The sequence below is a fragment of the Suricata suricatta genome, chromosome 1 (genome assembly GCF_006229205.1).
Source record: "Suricata suricatta isolate VVHF042 chromosome 1, meerkat_22Aug2017_6uvM2_HiC, whole genome shotgun sequence".
Taxonomy (NCBI): Eukaryota; Metazoa; Chordata; class Mammalia; order Carnivora; family Herpestidae; genus Suricata; species Suricata suricatta.
The window spans coordinates 48,610,939-48,631,831 of NC_043700.1; the positions used below are offsets into that span (position 1 = coordinate 48,610,939).

The following is a 20,893-nucleotide window of genomic DNA, read 5'->3' on the forward strand; positions in this document are numbered from 1 at the left end:
CCCCCTCCCCTTTCAGTCCATGGATCGTCTCCAGTATTCAGTAGTCTCCCTTGATCTGTGTCCCTCGCTCTTCCCCACTCTCTTTCCCCCTTCCTCTCCCCATGGTCCCCTGCCAGGTCTCTCCTGTTAGACCTATGAATGCAAACATATGGTATCTATCCTTCTCTGCCTGACTTATTTCGCTTAGCATGACACCCTCAAGGTTTCTATTCAATGTAGGGAAGACCTAGCTGTCATTAGAGGTAGACTGGACTGCTTCAAGAGGTTGAGAGCAATTCAAGCTTTGATTGGACAACTATTTGCTGTGATGCTAAGGGATTTTTTACTCTTATCGGGGCATTTAAGCTAGATGAGAGGTAAGTCTGTTCCAACTTTAAAATTCTGCTTCCTGAACTCTCAGGGTGAATAAAGATCTAGTACTCTTCAGAGACTATTCTGAGGTTAAATGCTGAATTACAGCAGTGAGTACAAATGATGCAGGACTGCATTAATCACAGCACAAAGGTAGAGTGGCAGATGCATGTGTCTATAGGGGCATGTTTTAAGTTAGGGAAGAAACTGCAAAGAATAATCAAATTAGAGAAGCATTAGGAATTGTGCCAATTAATTGTCATCAAATGAAAATATTAATCAGACTTTAATTGCTATATGATTTCTCTTTTAGCAGAAGTTACTTTAAAATTTTGTAGTTTTCAAGTAAGAGAATGATAAGGAGTTATTCAACATGATACAGGTTTGCTAAAAAGTAAAACTAGAAAAGAAAATATACTGAGATGCCATTTACGTTTCTACCACCTCTGTTCAACTTCGGGAGAAAGTCATAGCATTTTAGAACTGAAAACTATCTTCAAATCCCCCTTTTCCCACCCTCCTCTCTACTGAATAGCTGACCAGTGGTGATTTGCCCAAGGCAGTACACCACCAGGGTTTGTAAATGTATGTCTTGACCAGGGCCTGGCCACCTCTTGTCTCAGGTCTGCTGAGTTGCCTTTCTAGAATCTAGTCTAGGACATTCCCCATCTCTGCCCAGGTTGTCAGATTGTGGCTGGAACATGGGTTTCAGTTTGTTTCCCTGGTCTGAGCACTCATCTAGACCAGAATGATAACATTTGGGTGTCATCCCTGTGCTTTATAAATAAAGGACAGGGGCCCATGGAAAGGAGTGCCTTGAAATTGTGCCAAGAATAGTGCACTGTGTCTTTGCCATGGACTCTTTAGATACTTTATTTATATCTAGTAAAATTCCATTACAGAAAATGCAGTTCCAGCAGAGTGCTCCATAAAATCACACTGCTTTTACAAGGTCCACATGGATTACCTTTTATTTACCAGGTGCCACTGAATACCTGGTAATGAATAATGTGGTACATCAGAAGTCTCCTTCAAATCCTGTATCTGTAGTAGGGAGTTTCTTAATTCAGCTTGCTTATAGGTCTACACAGCTTTCCACAAAGGTAAGCTTGTGAGTTGTTTCTAGGAAGGCAGCATAGCACAGTGGAAAGAATATCAGCTTTGAATTCCAGGTATACCTGGGTTGGAATCCTGAGTGTGCCTTGATTCTGTGTCTTTGGGCAAGTGACCTGCTCTTTCTGACTCTCCCTTTTCTCATTGTTAAAGTGGGGCTGATTCTGCCTTCCATGTACGGTTATCAGGGGATTCCATGAGTACAAAGATACTGGTATGGTGTGTGGCTCACACCAGGCATGTTACCTCCTTAATTCTTTCCTTTCCTTCCTTTTCTTCTAGGCATTTAAGGAACAAGATACCAGGTTATGTATTGTTTGTAGGAAAACTTTTATTTGCCCACTGATCACAGTTGTAAAATTACAGTTAAAGTTCAGGAGAAGAGGAATATAGATTTAAATTCTCCCTCTTATTCTCTCTACAGAGCCATCAGATCATTCAGTGATCAAGCTGGATGTTAAAAATAACTCATTTTTCAAATGACAAATTGATGCTTCAGACATCCCAGTGAGTGGCCCAGAAGCACACAGCTCTCAGTGCCCCTGGTCGAGCCTAGCTTTCTTTGTTGCTTTGGTGTGATGACGACCTGGCTGGTAACACTGAGCAGGAAGGGAAGCAATGAGAAGGCAGAGATGTGAAGAGACGTTAAGCTTAAAAAAAATAAAAAAGTGATGGCTTCAGAAGTAGCTGTTAGAGAAAGGATGTCTGAGTTGAGTGGTAACCAGAGAGTTACATGCTCAGCAAATGGGGAAACTAGCTCAGAGAATTCTGTGGGCAGAAATCCAGAGAGGCTACTTAGGAGACTATATTGCAGTCTGTTTCATTTGAGGTCAGAGGGGATGGCTCTCACACATCACCATGGGACAGTGTGACATCTCAGGGACCACGGGTGGCAGAAGAAGTAGCTCTCACCTTGGGTGAACTGAAAGGGAATGTTGAATGTGTGCATATATATATTGGGAGTAGGACATGGAACAAGCAAAGAAAATAAGAGAATGGAAATGAATGCCTATTGAGTACCTACCATATGCTTGTTGACATGCTTTATATGTTATCGATGAACTTTTATCAGTGATTCTGTGATTAGTACTGTTTGTCTTCCTAGTTTATAGATGAGAAAACTAAAACTTAAAAGAGTACAAGGAGCTTTCCTGAGGCCACAAAGATAGTAAATGTTTCAGCATATAGGCTTGGTTGAAATATTCACCTTCAATGATTCTGACTCTGTCTATAGAAATACAAGAATTTGGTAGAGGAAAGAGAAAGTGAAATGAGAACTTTTTCCTTTTTATGTTAACCCTCCATTTTTTTCTCCATATAATCACCGAGTTTCCCCTTTAGAAGCCTCAAAGGAAGATCTGAATGAGTAGTTCATAATCTGGCACTGTGATTTCTAGGAATACCTCCTTTATAAACACCATGATAATGATAAAAGATGGACTGTTAAATTTCAGAGAATTCCAGTTTAATTCAAAAGATTATTCCCCGGAGGAGCCCAATACATAAGGTGCCATGTTAGGTGATAGGAGGAAAACCAAGTGCAGAGGGATGGGCCCATCTTCTTAGTCCACAGTGTAGGGAGGAGATCATAGCACAGAAGCCAGTAGTCATTACATAGGGCAGACTATATAAATGCCTGAGGTGGGAGGGCTTGAAAATGCTTTGGGGTTCTAAAAAGAGATTCTTTATATCTGAATGGCCTTCTGGAAAGACGTAAGGGAGGAGGTGAGATCTGAAATTATTCTGGGTAGATAGGCAGGAATTCCAAAGGTAGAGGTGGGGGTGAAGGATGTGGAGCACGAACAGATAACATGATGGTCCAGGACCATGGTGTTGAACAGTACTCCAGTCTGGCTGAGGCCAGGGTATGAATATTAGAATTTAACAGTTACCTTAATTTTGTTGATTATAAAAGTGGCACACGGGCGCGGGTGGTTCAGTCAGTTAAGTGTCCCCCTTTGGCTCAGGTCGTCATCACATGGTTCCTGGGTACAAGTCCCGCATTGAGCTCCACGTGACAGTGCAGAGCCTGCTTGGGATGCTCTCTCTCTCCCTCTCTCTCTCTCCTTGCGCCTCTCCGACCATACTTTCTCTCTCTCTCAAAATAATAAACTTTAAAAAATGTTGCACATGTGCATTAGAGAAAATTTGGAAAGTATATAAAAACACAAAAGAAAACATGAAAATGCAACTATTATTCCAATATTTTATTGCATTTCCTTCCAGACTATCGGTCAGTCTATATAAATATCTTTAAAAAAGACTCTTCTTTTTGATTATTACAGTTGGAGTACGTATTTCTTATAGAAATTTGGGAAATACCAAAGGGTATAGGAAGAAAATGATAATTACTTGTTATTTTGCTATTAATATTTTGGTTTATTCCCCTTGAGTCTGTTTTTCAAAGTGCATAATACATTAAACCAAATGTGAACCCATTCTTCATGTAGCTTAATACCCTGCATTTTCTTCCTTAATGTTATGTTTTGAATATTCCCATGAAATTAAATAATCTTAGAAAAATGGATGAGAAATACTCTACTCCAAATTATGGATGGACCATCCTTAAATACTTTCTCTAATACTGATTATTTAGGTTGTTTCAAATATTTAATGATTGTAAATAATGCTGTTAAAAAACATTTCTGAAAAATCAGTATTTGTTAATTAAAAAACACTTCCTTAGGACTGCTTCTCAGGAGTGGAATCATAGGATAAAAGAGTGTTATAACTTTTAGGATTTATGGATATTACGTACTTGTGGTTTTAAAGAAGACAAACGATGTTTGAAATGGGAACTCTCAGTTTCTTATGATGGTTTTAGGAAAAGGCTGATGTAATTAAAACAAATAGAGACATCAGAGGAAGATGCTGGCGGGGTTGGTCTATTAGATATTAGATATACTGAATCAGGGTATCAAGGAATCTTCCAGGTGGACATACCAAGCGGAGAGTTGGAAATGCCTATGTTACTAAAGCTTTCAGGGGTTAGACCTATGGATTAAGAGAAATTTTCAAATGGGTAAAATGTGGTTTGAATGATATAAAAAAGGGCTGCTTGAAAAGTGCAAACAGGAAAGTATAAATGTGAACCTCACAGTGAGCTGAACCAGGCACAGTGGTTTGGGGACCTTGAACTGTCAGAAACTGTAAGTTGTTGGGGGAGAAGTATGCAGTCTCAGAAGTGGGGCGGCTGTGTCACTCTTCTTATTGTCCCTAACTTTTTGGGATCCCAGCAGTGGAGGTAGCCTTGGAAGTGATTGTGAGCATGGCTGTATTCTGTGTGAAGTCTAAAAGTGGGGAAAGAGCTGGAAGAGAGGGAGCATTTGGATAAAATGCTAAAGGAACATGTGATGACTGCACATGTTCTATTGAAAGCCTGGCCTCCCTGTTGGTTTCCACTCTGACAGGACAGACCGCTCTTCCTATCCCATCTGTTGTCTGAGGGTTTGTTATGCAGTGACACCACTCACAGGCAGAATTAGGAGACTGGGGTATGCTGGTTAACAGGGAATGGGGTGTGCTAGTGAACAGAGCATGGAATGCCCTGGTGAGCAGAGTTTGCCCTAGCCACTCTGTGCCGGGGCCTGAAGCAGACAAGCGAGAGCATCCTTTAGGAGTGCTGAAGTTGTAGGTCAGCCTCTCACTTGCTTTTAGAAAAATGCTATTTTAACAATCACAGATCTTTACTAATCAAGTCAAAAGTTGCAGTGTGTATGTATGGGGTTTTATGAAATTTTGAGGTTTCTTTAAAGTTCCTTCTGAAGATATCAGCTAAGATATCATAAATCTTAAGGGAAGATAATGTAATTGCCACAAATATAAAAAAAAGCCCATAGCCACAGATAATATTCATGAGAAATGACAGATTAAAAAGTTTGATTAGAAATGCAGGAGTCTAGGGGTACCTGGGTGGCTCAATCAGTTAAGCATCTGACTTCGGCTTAAGTCATGATCTCACGGTTCCTGGGTTTGAGCCCCACATTAGGTTCTGTGCTGACAGCTCAGAGCCTGGAGCCTGCTTCAGATTCTGTGTCTCTCTCTCTCTGCCCCTCCACCACTCATGCTCTGTCTCTCTCTGACTCAAAAATAAACTACATAAAAAAAATTTTTTTTTCAATTTATAATAGTTTATTGTCAAATTGGTTTCCATATAACACCCAGTGCCTCTCCCCACAAAATCTTTTTTAAGAAATGCAGGAGTCTAAAAGCAATTCTAAACAAACAAGAAAAACAAACATTTTTGAAAAATTTTTACCAACCAACAGTTTTTAATGATAATACAAAAAATGTAAATCTGATCCAATGACATAGTTGTAATTTTGATATGCTCTTTAAATATCTTAGATACTTAAATTATGATATAAATTAGAATCTTCATTTCCCTTCTGTTCAAAACTTTATTTCTGCTGAATGCAGAATAAATGTCTTTCAGCAGTTCTGGAGTGATGGTGGTGGTGACAGATAAATTCACTGAATCCATGACTTCCAAAGACCAGTCTGTAGACCACAGGCATCACTATCACTTTAGGATAAAATATTATCATTTTTATATAATATAAAAATGATAACATTTATCAATATAACATTTGGTTATATTCGGTAAAAGAAAGCCATTGTACTCCAGGAATCTAGGATTCACCTGTCTCTTATAGCAGGTCACATAATAAATCTCAATCGGTTTCAAAGGAATGTAATAAAGATCACATACTTTAAGCACAGTGCAGTAAAATTGCATCAAAATGAGAAGATAGTCTAAAAAACATACTATATGTTTGAAAACTAAAAGGTATACCCTTGAATAACTTACGGGTTAAAAAGAAAATAACATGGAAATTATCAAATATTTAGAAATGAATTACAAGGGAAAATATTAGATATCTAAACATATATAAATATGTAGGATATATCTAAAGCAAAACTTAGATGTAAATGTATAGCCTTAAATACATTTATCAGAAAACAAGAGAACTTGAAAATAAATAAGCTAACTCTTCAAATCCAGAGACAGAAAGGAACAGATAAGAGGAAACTACACAAGATAATAGGAACAAAAGAACAGAAATAGAAAACAACAACAAAAAAGAGGATCAATGAAAGTCAAGATTTGTTCTGTGATGAAAATCTCTAAAAACAGAAACAGAAGTAAGGAAACCTGAATAAACAAGTAACAGTGAAATCATCTCCCCCATTTCTTCCCTTCTTTACAAAAACACAAGCTGAGAAAGTTTTACTGTAACTTCATGGAACAAAGAATCCTTTTCTAATGGAATGTTATGTAAGATGGAGGAAAAGTTAATCCATTTATCTGGCCAATATAACCTTGAAACTAATTCTGGACAAGGCAATACAAGAAAACAAAATTATGACAAATCTTAAGAACATCAATGAAAAAATTTTAAGTAAAATTTTAGCGAAAGTAATCCTCAATATTAGAATACATTGTAAGTAGGTAAGGTTTGTTGAAGGATGGCTCAGAAAAATCTATGAATGTAATATACTACTTTAAGACATGAAAGGAGGGAAACCATATGATCATCTCTAAAAAATGCAAACATTGTTGAAACTCAAAACTCCTGCATGACAAAAAGCTGTTCACAAACTAGGAGTGGAAGGAAACATTTCTAATCTGATAAAGAGTGTCTAACCAAGAACCTACAGCAAAACTCATTGGATCATTCTCACTAAAATTAGGATGGGACAAAGATTCCCACCATCACCCTTACTATTCAGCATCATGTGGGAGGTCCTAGCAGGCGAAATAAAGTGAAATAAGAGAAGAACAATTGGACAGGGAAATATGAAGTTGTCATTTGCACATAATATGATTCTTCATGAAGGAAGTGAAAGAGAACATGGAGACAAGCCATTAGAACTAAGGAGAGGATTCTCTAAGTTTTCTGACCATATGGAAAGCGTACTAAAAATCAATGGTGTTTTGGTATCCCAACTATAAGCAATAAATAAGTGTAATAAAAGAGTAGTGTTTATAGCAGCAGCCCAAATCATAAGGATACGTAGAACTATATGTAATACAAGACCTTTAGGGAGGAAATGATAGCGTGGTATTGAAGGATGTATAAATGGAATATTTATATATGGACATATATGTTTTGACAGCTGAATAATGGACAGCTGTAATTGTGCTCATTGACAGAAAGACTCAATATTATTAATATGACAACATATTTTTTAAATTAATCTAGAAGTTCAATGTAATTCTAATCAAGTTCTGAACACAGTATATTACAGAACTTGACAAGCTAATACTAAACTAAATTTAGAATAGAAATGGGCCAAGAATAGCAAAGAAAATTTTGAAAAACTAAATTAAGAAGACTTGCTGGACTAGATATTGTGACTCATTAAAACTAGAGTAATTGCAACCCTTGATTTTCCCATACAAACATGTGCCATCCACAGTTCTTCACTCAAGCCAACAATTTTAGAGTCAGCCTTGACTGTCTCTTTCAAACCCTGCTTCTAAATTGGTCAGAAATTCCTTCTGGCTGTATCTTCAAAATATATTTAAAACCTTATCATGACTTCCTGTGCTACCACCTGGTCTAAACCATCATTGCCTTGCACTTGGATTATAGAAGTAGTTTCCTCACCATTCTTTGCTTCTGTGCTTGGTCCACTCTAGTCACTTCTCAGCAGAGGACAGCCGGGGAGATCCCTGTAAATCCTAAGAACCTGGTAAAACATGGCATTCCCTCTCTGGCTCAAAACTCAACAATGGCTATCCATTTCAGTCAGCGTAAAATTCACAGTCTTTAGCCCAAAAGGCTGTACACAATCTGGCATTCTTGACTTCACTACTTCTCACGCTCACTTCACTCAAGCCATGTTGCTTCTTTCCTGCCCCTTAAACATAGCAGACATATTGTCGGTGCCTTTGTAGTGACTGTTTCCTCCGCTTGAAACACCCATACCCTGGCTATCTAGATGGGTGACTGCCTCACTGCCTTCAAGTTTTTATTTGGAGCTGCCACCTCTTTGAGGCTCACCCCGAACACTTTATTCACACTGCATCTTCCCCAGCACTCCTGATTACTCTGACCCTGCTCTACTTTTCTTCTTCTTCTTTTTGTAAATAGCTCTTTACATCTTCTAACTTGCTGTATCATCTACTTATTTATTATTTTTATTGTTTATTATCTGTCTTTTACCACCAGAGTTTAAGCACTATAAGAAGGTGGGATCTTTGTTTTGTTCACTCATATATCCCAAGTGTCTAGAGCACTTCTTGGCACATAGTAGGCAATGGATCTCTATGTTTGTTGAATAAAGTCATGAAGAACAGTAGGTTATTGGTATAGAAACAGACAAATGAATAGAAGATAACAGAAATGGAACCACTCGTAGTGGTATATGATAGAGATGACAGAGATAAATGGGGAAATGGATTGTTTAATAAATAGTAATTTATTTTTGACACTTTGATTATATAGAAAAAAATTAATTGAATCTCTACCTATATCCTACTTAAAATTATTTCAAGGTGAATTAGCAACATAAAATGAACAAAACTTTAAAATCTATGAAAACATTATCTTTATAACCTTAGTGTATGGAAGAAATTCTTATACATGAAAAGCACAAGTTAAAAAGGAAAAGATGGAAAAGTTTATCCTCAATTAAAAATTTAAAACATCTGTATGAAAATAGGCATTGTAGGTGAAGGTAAAAGGCAAATCTAACATAAGATGGAATCTGCAAACATAAAATTGACCAAAAAATTGATACTCAGAATATATAAAAACTCCAGCAAACCGTTAAGGGAGAAATATAACAATCTAAGAGAAAAATCAACAAAAGCAATTTACAAAAGAGCAGACATGAATGTCCAATATGAAAAGATGTCAACTTTACTGGTAATCAGCTACATATATGTAAAAACCATAATGAAATAAGATTTTTAAACCCATCTGGTTGGAAAATATTTATATAATTTCTAACACCAAATGTTTGCAAGGCTGTGGCCCAACAGAGATCTCCTTTACTGCTTGTGGCTTGGTTCTGCCTGGCAAGCTGTTTACCTGCTTGTCCCTGGATATAAGGAGTCCAGAGTACCTAGAAAATAGCTGCAGCATATAGTTCAGTGGATTCTTGCTATGTCTCCTGATGAAAGTTCATTATTCTGGGGGATCCGGATCTCTAACTTTGCAGAGCCCAGTGTTGTGGGGACAGGAGTGCAAAGTCCCCGGTGGTCATTGGGAATGGTAGTAAGTAGAGCCAATTATGTTTCCACCCCTTGTTTTTTTAATGCATGCATTCATATTTGGTGGGACATGTACCCCAGTATTTTTGGGGTCTTTTATTCAGTGCATATTCAGTTTTCTGAAAGATAGCTTCCCACTCTTGCAGAGTATTATCTCTAAACTGGTGCTGCAGCTATGCCTCTGTTTGTTCCAGTGCTGTATCAGGATGGCAGCTTCTGGGTGGTGTGGTATTCATGGGTTTGTTGCTGCATCTTCTACACTGTAAACCTGGTTCTCTGGTCTGATGCAACGTTACATGGGACAGGAGCTAGCTGAATTCCGAAGGCAGGAAAGTGAAACCCCTATTTGGAATATGTGTCTGTTACTTTGAGAACAAACCACTGGTCCTTTCAGCATGGAAGGAGCCCCAGTGTTTCCCCCTTGCCACCTAGTGTGGTTGGTTGGTCCCCTTGAGAAATGGTAGTATATAAGGTGCTTGGAGACTATCTCTGTTGCTGACAGGTTGGACATAGGTGGTGGCAAAAATGGGTAAGATTTGGTAAGTGGGAGTCCACTGTTGTGTCCATGTGTGTCCTCCATCCTTTTCACCATGACTGTTTTGTTCCTGTACCCATGATACTGGTACTGGGGTGGCTAATGAAGCAGGCTGATGTTTACCAGCTGAGTCATTTGGTCAGTTTTATATTTAATGCCTATTTCTTATTGGATGTTCTCTACCTGGCACTAATATTAATATGTGATGCAAATATGCTTCTACCTTATATTTCCTTATTTTTAATCTTTCCAGGTTTTTGTTTATTTGTTTGTTCCTGGATTCTCACTAGCCAGCCAAGCCATTTGCTACTGCCTATGAAGTTACATATATTCAAACTTGGGCTTTTCCTTACACATGAAGTGGGTAACTCTTGTACTTCTTGAAGGTCACCAGTTAAGAGAATTTTTCTTTTATGGCCACCCCTGAATGAGACCTCAATGTGACTGTTATGCATTTTTGACTTGCATCTGTACACAGTAAGCCAACTTTCCATACCCCAAAACCAGCCTTTTTCCTGTCCCTCAGCTCGTTGTATAGAATCCTCATTCAGACATGGATGTGAACTGAGGGAGGCATGTTGGTGCAACCCTGGTGGATACTGTGGAAGTCTGACTACCTATTTATGCACTTATTCCCTGTTGTCTTGCTAGGGTATGATTCCAGATGTATAACTCTTATCTTATGATAGATTGTTGTTGCATTCTATTGACCTTATTATTTGCTAGGTCTGATAGGACTTAGATTGGGTAATTTCAGCCACATGGTTTCTTGGAGTCCCATAGCTGGCTGTCTTTGATAAGCATCACTAGTACCCAGGTCATGGTATTGAAATCCCTTTCCATATTTAAAGAAATCAGGCTTCTTAGAGAAATGGCTGATTCCAGATAGGGGGTAAGAAATATATAAGATGAGCTGGAACCTCCTGTCATACCAGATAGCAAGATCGCAATAAAAGACTATGAAGGATGTTTCAAAGGAATCCCTATTTGAAGTTCAAAGGAACTTCAAAACAATTTGAAGAGGCTTTTTCTTGCCAAAGATATGTCAAGTGGAGCTTACATGAGAGGAGTCATTGAAATGGTGAAACATAACAAATATGTTTATAATGATATTTAAAAAACAAATTGGTCAGCCTTGGAGTGGACAAGTTCATCATCTTAAAGACTGCTAAATAAATAGACATACTTAAACATTTATTTTCCCTTTTATGAACTATACCACTGAGTAACAAAGAGTAGTTGAGAAGAAGCTTCTCATTATAAAGATATTTCAACTAATAAATATAAAAAGTAATAAAATTAGAAGGTCACTATTTTGCAACTCTCAAGGAATTAACATATCTACTAAGCATTGACTATCAATGGATCTTAACATCACAAAATGAGAGACAACTAGATATTATGTGCTTCTTGATAAAAAAAGAAAAATAGAAACCAGTCAGTAAAGACTAGATGAGGTATGTGCTTCTTTAAATGCAGACACCAGTGCAAAGCTACATGAATTTTGAAGAATCAGGCAAATATGAGACCACCAGAGGAAACTAATAAAGCTCTGACTGCAAATGGAGAGTTATAATTTGCCTGACAAACAATTCAAGATAATCATCATAAAGAAATTGAGTGAAATGCAAGAGAACATGCATAAAAAACTAAATGAAATCAGGAAAACAATGCATGAACAAAGTGAGAAGTTCAATAAAGAAATAAAACCATAAAAGAGAACTAAGCAGAACTCCTGGAGCTGGAGAATATGATCACAGAAATGGAAAATTCAGCAGAACACTCCAGTGACAGATTTATTCATGGATAAGAAAAATCAGCAAACTCAAAGGCAGGTCATTTGGAATTAGCCAGCTAGAGAAACAAAAGCAAAAAGAGTGGAATGTTGAAAGCCTCTGTGAATTATGGAACTCCTCAAGTGAATGAACATTTGTATCATGGTAGTCCCAGAAGGAGAAGAGAGAGAGAAAGGGGCAGAAAGACTATTTGAAGAAATAATTGCTGAAAACTTCCCAAATCTTGAGAAAGATATGGACATTCAAGGATAGGAAGCTCAAAGAACTACAAGCAGGATGAACCCAAAGAAGATTAATCTGAGACACATTATAATTAAAATGTTGAGATTCAAAGACAAGTAGCAAGAGAAAAATGCCTCATCACATACAAGGGAAGCCCTATTAGGCAATCAGTGGATTCTTTTGCAGAAGCCTTGCAGACCAATAGGCAGTGGGATGATATATTCAAAGTGCTGGAACCAAACCACAAACCTGTCAACCAAGAATACTATATCGATCAATACTGCCTTTCAGAAATGAAGAAGAAATAAAGGCATTCCCAGACAAACAAAAGCTAAGGGAGTTCATTACCATTAGACTTGCCTTGAAATTCTAAGGGGAGGTTTTAAAAAAAAATTTTTTTTAAATGTTTTTATTTATTCTTGAGAGAGAGAGAGAGAGAGAGAGAGAGAGAGAGAGAGACACACACACACACAGCATGAGCAGGGGAGGGTCAGAGAGAGAGAGAGAGGGAGACACAGAAATCGAAGCAGGCTCCAGGCTCTGAACTAGCAGTCAGCACAAAGCCGATGCAGGGCTCGAACCCACAAACCTTGAGATCATGCCCTGAGCCAAATCCGGGTGCTCAACCCACTGAGCCACCCAGGCGCCCCCTAAGGGGAGTTCTTTAAATTGCAGTGAAAGAATACTAACTAACAACATGAAAACATATAAAAGTATAAAACTGACTAATAAAGTTACTATGTAGTTAAAAGCAGAATAATCTAATACTGTAATGGAGAGGCATAAATAACTTTAACTGTAGTATATAAATTTAAAAAAATAATAAAATATAGCTATAATAATTTGTCAACAGGTACACAATATAAAAAGTGTGCAAGCAATAAGATGTGAACATAAAATGTGAAGGGAGGAGAAATAAAGTGCAGAGATTTTGTAAGTGATGTAAAGGAATTTATTATCAGCTTAAGATATTTTCTGTAAGCCTCATGATAACCACAAAGAAAACAAAATTTTAGTGGATACATTAAACACAAAAAAATGTATTATAGTATACCACTACAAAGTAAAAATTAGGAAAACAGGGAAAAGAATAAAAGAATTAAAAAAATAGAAAACTGAACAAAATGGCATTAGTAAGTCTTTACCTATTAATAATTACTTTATTTCTTTTTTTATTTATAGTTTATTGTTAAGTTGGCTTCCATATAACACCCAGTGCTCTTTTCCACAGGTGCCCTCCTCCATGACCATCATCTCCCTTTCCCTTTCCCCCTCCCCCATCAGCCCTCAGTTTATTTTCAGTATTCAAGAGTCTTCATGATTTGCCTCCCTCCCTCTCCCTAACTCTTTTCCCGACCTTCCCCTTCCCATGGTCCTCTGTTAGGTTTCTCCTGTTAGACCTATGAGTGAAAACATATGGTATCTATCCTTTTCTGCCTGACTTATTTCGCTTAGCATGACACCCTCGAGGTCTGTCCACTTTGCTACGAATGGCTAGATTTCATTCTTTCTCATTCCATGTAGTATTCCATTGTATAGATAAACCACATCTTCTTGATGCATTCATCAGGTGATGGACATTTAGGCTCTTTCCATGATTTGGCTATTGTTGAAAGTGCTGCTATGAATATTGGGGTACATGTGCCCCTATGCATCAGCACTTCTATATCCCTTGGGTAAATCCCTAGTAGTGTTATTGCTGGGTCATAGGGGAGTTCTATCGATAGTTTGTTGAGGAACCTCCACACTGTTTTCCAGAGGGTCTGTACCAGTTTACATTCCCACCAACAGTGTAGGAGGGTGCCCGTTTCTCCACATTCTCACCAACATAGTCTCTTGACTTGTTCATTTTAGCCAATCTGACCAACATGAGGTGGTATCACAGTGTGGTTTTGATTTGTATTTCCCTGATGATGAGTGATGCTGAGCATCGTTTCATGTGCCTGTTGGCCATTTGGATGTTCTCTATGGAGAAGTGTCTATTCATGTCTTCTGCCCATTTCTTCACTGGATTATTCATTTTGTGGAGTTTGGTGAGTTCCTTGTAGATTTTGGATACTAGCTTTTTATCTGATAAGACATTTGCAACTATCTTTTCCCATTCTGTCAGTTGCCTATTAGTTTTGTTGATTGTTTCCTTTGCAGTACAGAAGCTTTTTATCTTGCGGTCCCAAGAGTTCATTTTTGCTCTTGATTCCTTTGCCTTTGGGGATGTGTCAAGTAAGAAATTGCTGCAGTTGAGGCCAAGGAGGCTGTTTCCTGCTCTCTCCTTTAGGGTTTTTATGGTTTCCTGTCTCTCATTCAGGTCCTTCAGCCATTTTGAGTTTATTTTTGTGTATGGTGTAAGAAAGTGGTCTGCTTTCATTTTTCTGCATGTTGCTCTCCAGTTCTTTCAGCACCATTTGTTAAAGAGGCTGTCTTTTTTCAGTTGGATACTCTTTCCTGCTTTGTCAAAATTAATTGGCCATACATTTGTGGGTCCAGTTCTGGGTTCTCGATTCTATTCCATTGGTCTATGTGTCTGTTTTTGTGCCAATGCCATACTGTCTTGATGATGACGGCTTTGTAATAGAGGCTAAAGTCTGAGATTGTGATGCCTCCCGTTTTGGTTTTCTTCTTCAATATTACTTTAGCTATTTGGGGTCTTTTGTGGTTCCATATGAATTTTAGGATAGTTTGTTTTGGCTTTGAGAAGAATGCTGGTGCAATTTTGATTGGGATTGCATTGAATGTGTAAATTGCTTTGGGTAATAATGACATTTTCATAATATTTATTCTTCTGATCCATGAGCATGGAATGTTTTTCCATTTCTTTGTGTCTTCTTCAATTTTATTCATAAGCTTTCTATAGTTTTCATTGTACAGGTCTTTTACATCTTTGGTTAGATTTGTTCCTAGGTATTTTTTGGTTTTTGTGCAATTGTGATTGGGATCAGTTTCTTGATTTCTCTTTCTGTTGCTTCATTTTTGGCGTATAAGATTGCAACCGATTTCTGTACATTGATTTTGTACCCTGCAACATTACTGAATTCATTGATCAGTTCTAGAAGGTTTCTGGTGGAGTCAGTCAGGTTTTCCAAGTAGAGTATCATGTCATCTGTGAAAAGTGAAAGTTTGTCTTCTTCTTTGCTGATTCTATGCCTTTGCTATTCGATGCCTTTTATTTCCTTTTGTTGTCTCATTGCTGATGCTAGGACTTCCAACACTATGTTAAACAATAGTGGTGAGAGTGGAACATCCCTTTTGTGTCCCTGATTTCAGGGGGGAAAGCTCTTAGTTTTTCCCAGTTGAGGATGATATTAACTGTGGGCTTTTCATAAATGGCTTTTATGATGTTTAAGTAAGTTCCTTCTTTCCCAACTTTCTTGAGGTTTTTATTAAGAAATTTTGTCAAATGCTTTTTCTGCATCTATCAACAGGATCCTATGGTTTTTATCTTTTCTTTTATTAATGTGGTGTATCACATTGATGGATTTGTGAATATTGAACCAGCCCTGTAACCCAGGAATGAATCCCACTTGATCATGATGGATAATTCTTTTTATATGCTGTTGAATTCGATTTGCTAGTATCTTGTTGAGTAATTTTGCATCTGTATTCACTAAGGATATTGGCCTTTAGTTCTTTTTTTTTTTTTTTTTTTTTTTTTGGTTGGGTCTCTGTCTGGTTTAGGAATCAAACTGATGTGTCTTCATAGAATGAGTTTGGAAGTTCTCCTTCTAATTTTTAGAATAGCTTGAGGGGGATGGGTATTAACTCTGCTCTAAATGTCTGATAGAATTCCCTTGGGAAACCATCTGGCTTTGGACTCTTATTTGTTGGGAAATTTTTGATAACTGACTTGATTTATTCACTGATTATGGGTCTGTTCAGATTTTCTGTCTCTTCCCGTTTGAATTTTGGTAGTGCATGTGTGTGTAGGAATTTGTCCATCTCTCCTAGATTGTGCAGTTTGTTGGCATATAATTTTTCATAGTTATCTCTGATGATTGCTGTATTTCTGAGGGATTGGCTGATTGGTTGTAATAGATCCATTTTCATTCACGATTTTGTCTGTTTGGGTGTTCTCTCTTTTCTTTGTGAGGAGCCTGGCCAGACATTTATCAATTTTGTTTATTTAAAAATAAAACAACCAACTCTTGGTTTCGTTGATTTGTTCAACAGCTTTTCTTTGGATTCTGCCCTGATCTTTATTATTTCTCTTCTTCTGCTGGGTTTGGGGTGCTCTTGCTGCTCTTCTTCTAGTTTCCTTAGGTGCTGTGTTAGGTTTTGAATTTGTGCTTTTTCTAGTTTGTTGAAATAGGCCTGGATTGCTGTATACTTTCATCTCAAGACTGCCTTTGCTGCGTCCCAGAGAGTTTGGATTGTTATATTTCATTTTCATTTCTTTCCATATATTTTTTAATTTCTTCTCTAATTACCTGATAGGTCCAGTCATTCCTTTAGTACGGTGGTTTTTAACTTCCACATTTTTGGAGGCTTTCCAGACATTTTTCTGTGATTGATTTCAAATTTCATAGCATTGTGATCTGAAAGTGTGCATGGTATGATCTCAATACATTTGTAAATATGGAGGGCTCTTTTATGACCCACTACATGATTGATCTTTGAGAATGTGCCATGCACACTCAAGAAGAAAGTGAATTCCCTAGCTTCAGGATGCAGAGTTTTAAATATATATATCAATTCCATCTGTTGCAATGTGCTGTTTTGGTGCATTGTTTCTTATTTTTTAAATTTTTTCTTTTTTTTTTTCCATTTATTTTTGAGAGACAGAGAGAGACAGCATGAGCAGGGGAGGGTCAGAGAGAGACAGAGACACAGAATCTGAAGCAGGCTCCAGGCTCTGAGCTAGCTGTTAGCACAGAGCCTGACGTGAGGCTTGAACCCATGAACCATGAGATCATGACCTGAGCCGAAGCCAGACACTTAACTGACTCAGCCACCCAGGCGCCCCAGGTCCATTGTTTCTTTAGTGATTTTCTGTCTGGTTGACTTTTCCATTGCTGTAAGTGGGGTAGTAAAATCCCCTACAGTAAGCACATTCTTATTAAGAAGATTGTTTCTGTTTGTGATTGTTTTATGTATTTAGGTGCTTCTGCATTCGGTGCATAGATGTTTATAATTGTTAGCTCTTCCTGTTGTAGAAACCCTGTTATTATTATACAATGTCCTTCTTCACATTTGGTTACTGCCTTTACTTTAAAGTCAAGTCCAGTTTGTCTGATATAAGTATGGCTACTCCGGCTTTCTTTTGACTTTCAGTCACATGATAGATTTTTCTCCATCCCCTTACTTCCAATCTGAAGATGTCTTCAGGTCTAAGATGAGTCTCTTGTAGACAGAAAATGGATAGATTTCTTTCTTATCCATTCTTCTACCCTGTATCATTTGATTGGAGCATCAGTCTATTTACATTCAGTTTTGTAATGGAAAAATGTGGGTTTAGATTCATTGTGTTCTCTGTAGAGTTCATGTTTGTAGTGGTACCTTTTATTTTTTGCTACATTTCTCTCATAGAGTCCCTCTTAGGATTTCTTGTTGGGGTGGTTTGGTGGTGATGAATTCTCTCAATTTTTGTTTATTTGGGAAAACCTTTATCTCTCCTATTTTGAATGACAGGCTCTCTGGATAAAGGATTTTTGGCTGCATATTTTTTCTGTTCATCACATTGAAGATTTCGTGCCATTCCATTCGGGCCTGCCAAGTTTCAGTAGATAGGTCTGTAACCACTCTGATAGGTTTCCCTTTATATGTTAGGGCCCTTTTATCCCTAGCTGTTTTCAGAATTCTCTCTTTATCTTTATCTTTTTGCCAGTTTCACTATAATATGTCATGCCAAAGGTTGATTCAAGTTACATCTGAGGGGACTTCTCTGCGCCTCTTGGATTTCAATGTCTATTTCCTTCCCCAGATTGGGGAAGTTCTCAGCTATAATTTGACCAAGTACCCCTTCAAGTCCTTTTTCTCTTTCTTCTTCTTCAGGAATTTCTACGATATGGATATTATTACATTTGATTGTATCATTCAGGTCTCAAATTGTTTTTTTGTGCTCCTGTATCAATTTCTCTCTAATTCTCTCGGCTTCCTCTTTTGATATAACTATGTCTTCTAATTCACCTATTCTCCTCTCTTCCTCTTCAGTTCATTTAGTGGACACCTCTATTTTATTATGCACCTCATTTATAGCATTTTTTAACTTATCACAACTATTTTGAAGGTCCGTAGTCTTTCTATCAATAGCTTCTCTGGTACTTTCTTCAAGTCCCGTGACAAATTTTATGACAATTTTTAAAGATTTTTGTTCAGTTATTTTGCTTAATTCTCTTTTGAGCAGATCTGTGGCTGTGATTTCTTCCTGGAATTTCTTTAGAGGAGAGTTCTTTTGTTTCGTCATTTTGGTTAGCCTCCTGTCTCTTGTCAGTTTTAAAAGCTCGTTATGCACTGTGCACCTGTTATTATTATTCATTAAAGGAGGCTCATTGACTGTCTAGGGCCTGTCGTTTCAGGAAGTGTTCTGTTAATGGAGTCTCTCACTTTCTCTTATTGTGCTTTTGATTATTTTATTTCCCTACTCAATGATATTTCGAACTCTCCACCATGTGTACTTTGGCTTGTTTCTTGAGGTATCCCTGAAAAGGAAAAGAGATAGACAGGGAGCAAAAACATGCAAATGCACAGACGAATCAAATAAACAGCAAACCAAAAGGAGAAAGAAAATAAGAAAAGAAAGGAAAAGAAAACAGAAAAGAGAAAAGAGGGGTGGTACAGAAACAACAGAAGACAAAGGACAGTCTGAGAGCATAACCTGAAGAGGGGAGAGGTAAGAATGAGATAAGAGAAAGCATATGTGGATGGCAGGAATTGATCTAATTACAGCAGTGCATAAATGTTGGTCTTTCCCAGACTCCAGGGAAGAAAAGGAGAAACAAAGGGAAAAAGAAAACAGAAAAAAGAAAAGAAGAAGAAAAAAGGGGGGGAAAAAGCAGCTCCTCAGTGTGGGTGGGCGTGGTTTGATATAGGTAGGTAGGGTCTCAGGGCTGCTCTTAGAGGCCCTGCCTTTGTGGTTGCGGGGCAAAGAATGACGGCCCCCCCAAGACCCTCTTGGACCACTCATTGCAAGCTGCTCTTTTGAGTCAGATCTCGCTGTGACGCTGTAGTCCAAGCTGTTTTTTTCTAAACCCCACCTCGTTTCCAATTCTAGACCATTCACTTCAGTGCTACCACCCCAGATGAGATGTATTCCTGTATGCGGGTGGCCCCCCAGCCAGGACTGAGCAGGGGTAGTGGGGAGTCAGCTTTTCCCTGGCTCTGCCTGGAGTTGGCACGCTGCTGAGCCCAAGGAAGAATAAGCCAGCTAAAGGCGGGGCGAATTCCTCTCCCTGTGCTCAGTGATTATATATGGGATGATAGTATCTCTCTCCGTCCCGGGACAAGGTTTCTCTCCTTTCCAGAGACCACTTTATGAGCATTTTCAATCTCTCCTTTTCTTCCCCTCAGTTCTGTGTCCCTCTCTGTGGCTGTTCCATGTACAGCCTCCACTGCCCTGCATGCCCACTGCATGTGTTGCCGTCCATGGCCCTGCGCCACCACTCTGGGCGCTCTCCCGGTTCTACTCTGCATTGGTCTGGGGCTCCCTCCCCTCAAAGCCTCAAGGTCCGGCCCATTTGTTTGTTTGTTTTTTCCCCAGTTCACAGTCAGGCACCTATAAGCCTGTCATCTATATGGATTCTGTGAATTTTCTTCCCAGTCTAGCAGATCAGAGTATCACGGCTTCAGTCCTCAGTTTGATAGTTGCGGGCGGGCAGAGAGTACAGAGCTCCCTACTTCTCTACCATCTTGCCCTTTCAATCAATAGTAATTACTTTAAATGTAAATACACTGAATTCTCTATTCAAAAGGAAGTGGTTGAATGGAGAAAAAAACAATATCCAACAATATGCTGCGTATAAGAGACTCACTTTAGCTTTAAGTACACAGATAGGTAGAAAGCGAAGGGAGAGAAAAAGATATACCATGTAGGTGGAAACCAGCATCTGGCAGGAGTGGATATACTTATATCAGATAAAATGGACTTTCATTCAGAATTGATCACAAGACAAAGAGGGTTGCTACATAATGATAAAGAGACTAGTTCATCAAAAGGATATAATAATGATAAATATACATATACCCAACACTGGAGCACATAGACATTTTTTTTGTTTTTATTTATTTTATTTTATTTTATTTTTTTTTCTGTTTATTTATTTATTTTTTTAACATATGCAATTATTTTCCATCATTTACACTACAGTAGTTACAATTACACTCCAAACAGAAAAGCAAAGTAAAAAATCAAAACCCCCAACTTCTATTTCATGTAATTAGACTTATACAGAAATTAGAAGGTTAAGTAACAACTAGTTAATCACCTAATTGCACAGCTATCTGAAGTGGCAATCGTTATATAGCAGCTTATCTATGATACATTCAAGATACATGATACAATTTATTACTTGCCCATAAGCTACAACACAGCCTGCTTAATACCTTTCCTTAAATTCCACCTCTATACTACAATATACTTGAGGTCCATGCAAAAATGTAGCTACCTTTTATATAGGAAATGGATGATTAAGTCTTTGGTGTTGTAAAAGCAACTTCATTTAA

General features: G+C 38.0%; 1 protein-coding gene across 3 annotated transcripts in view; it reads left to right on the top strand.

The window, feature by feature from the left end:
• Positions 1–20,893, top strand: part of MSRA (methionine sulfoxide reductase A) — a 438,844-nt gene that overhangs the window by 196,467 nt on the left and 221,484 nt on the right. The window lies entirely within an intron of this gene.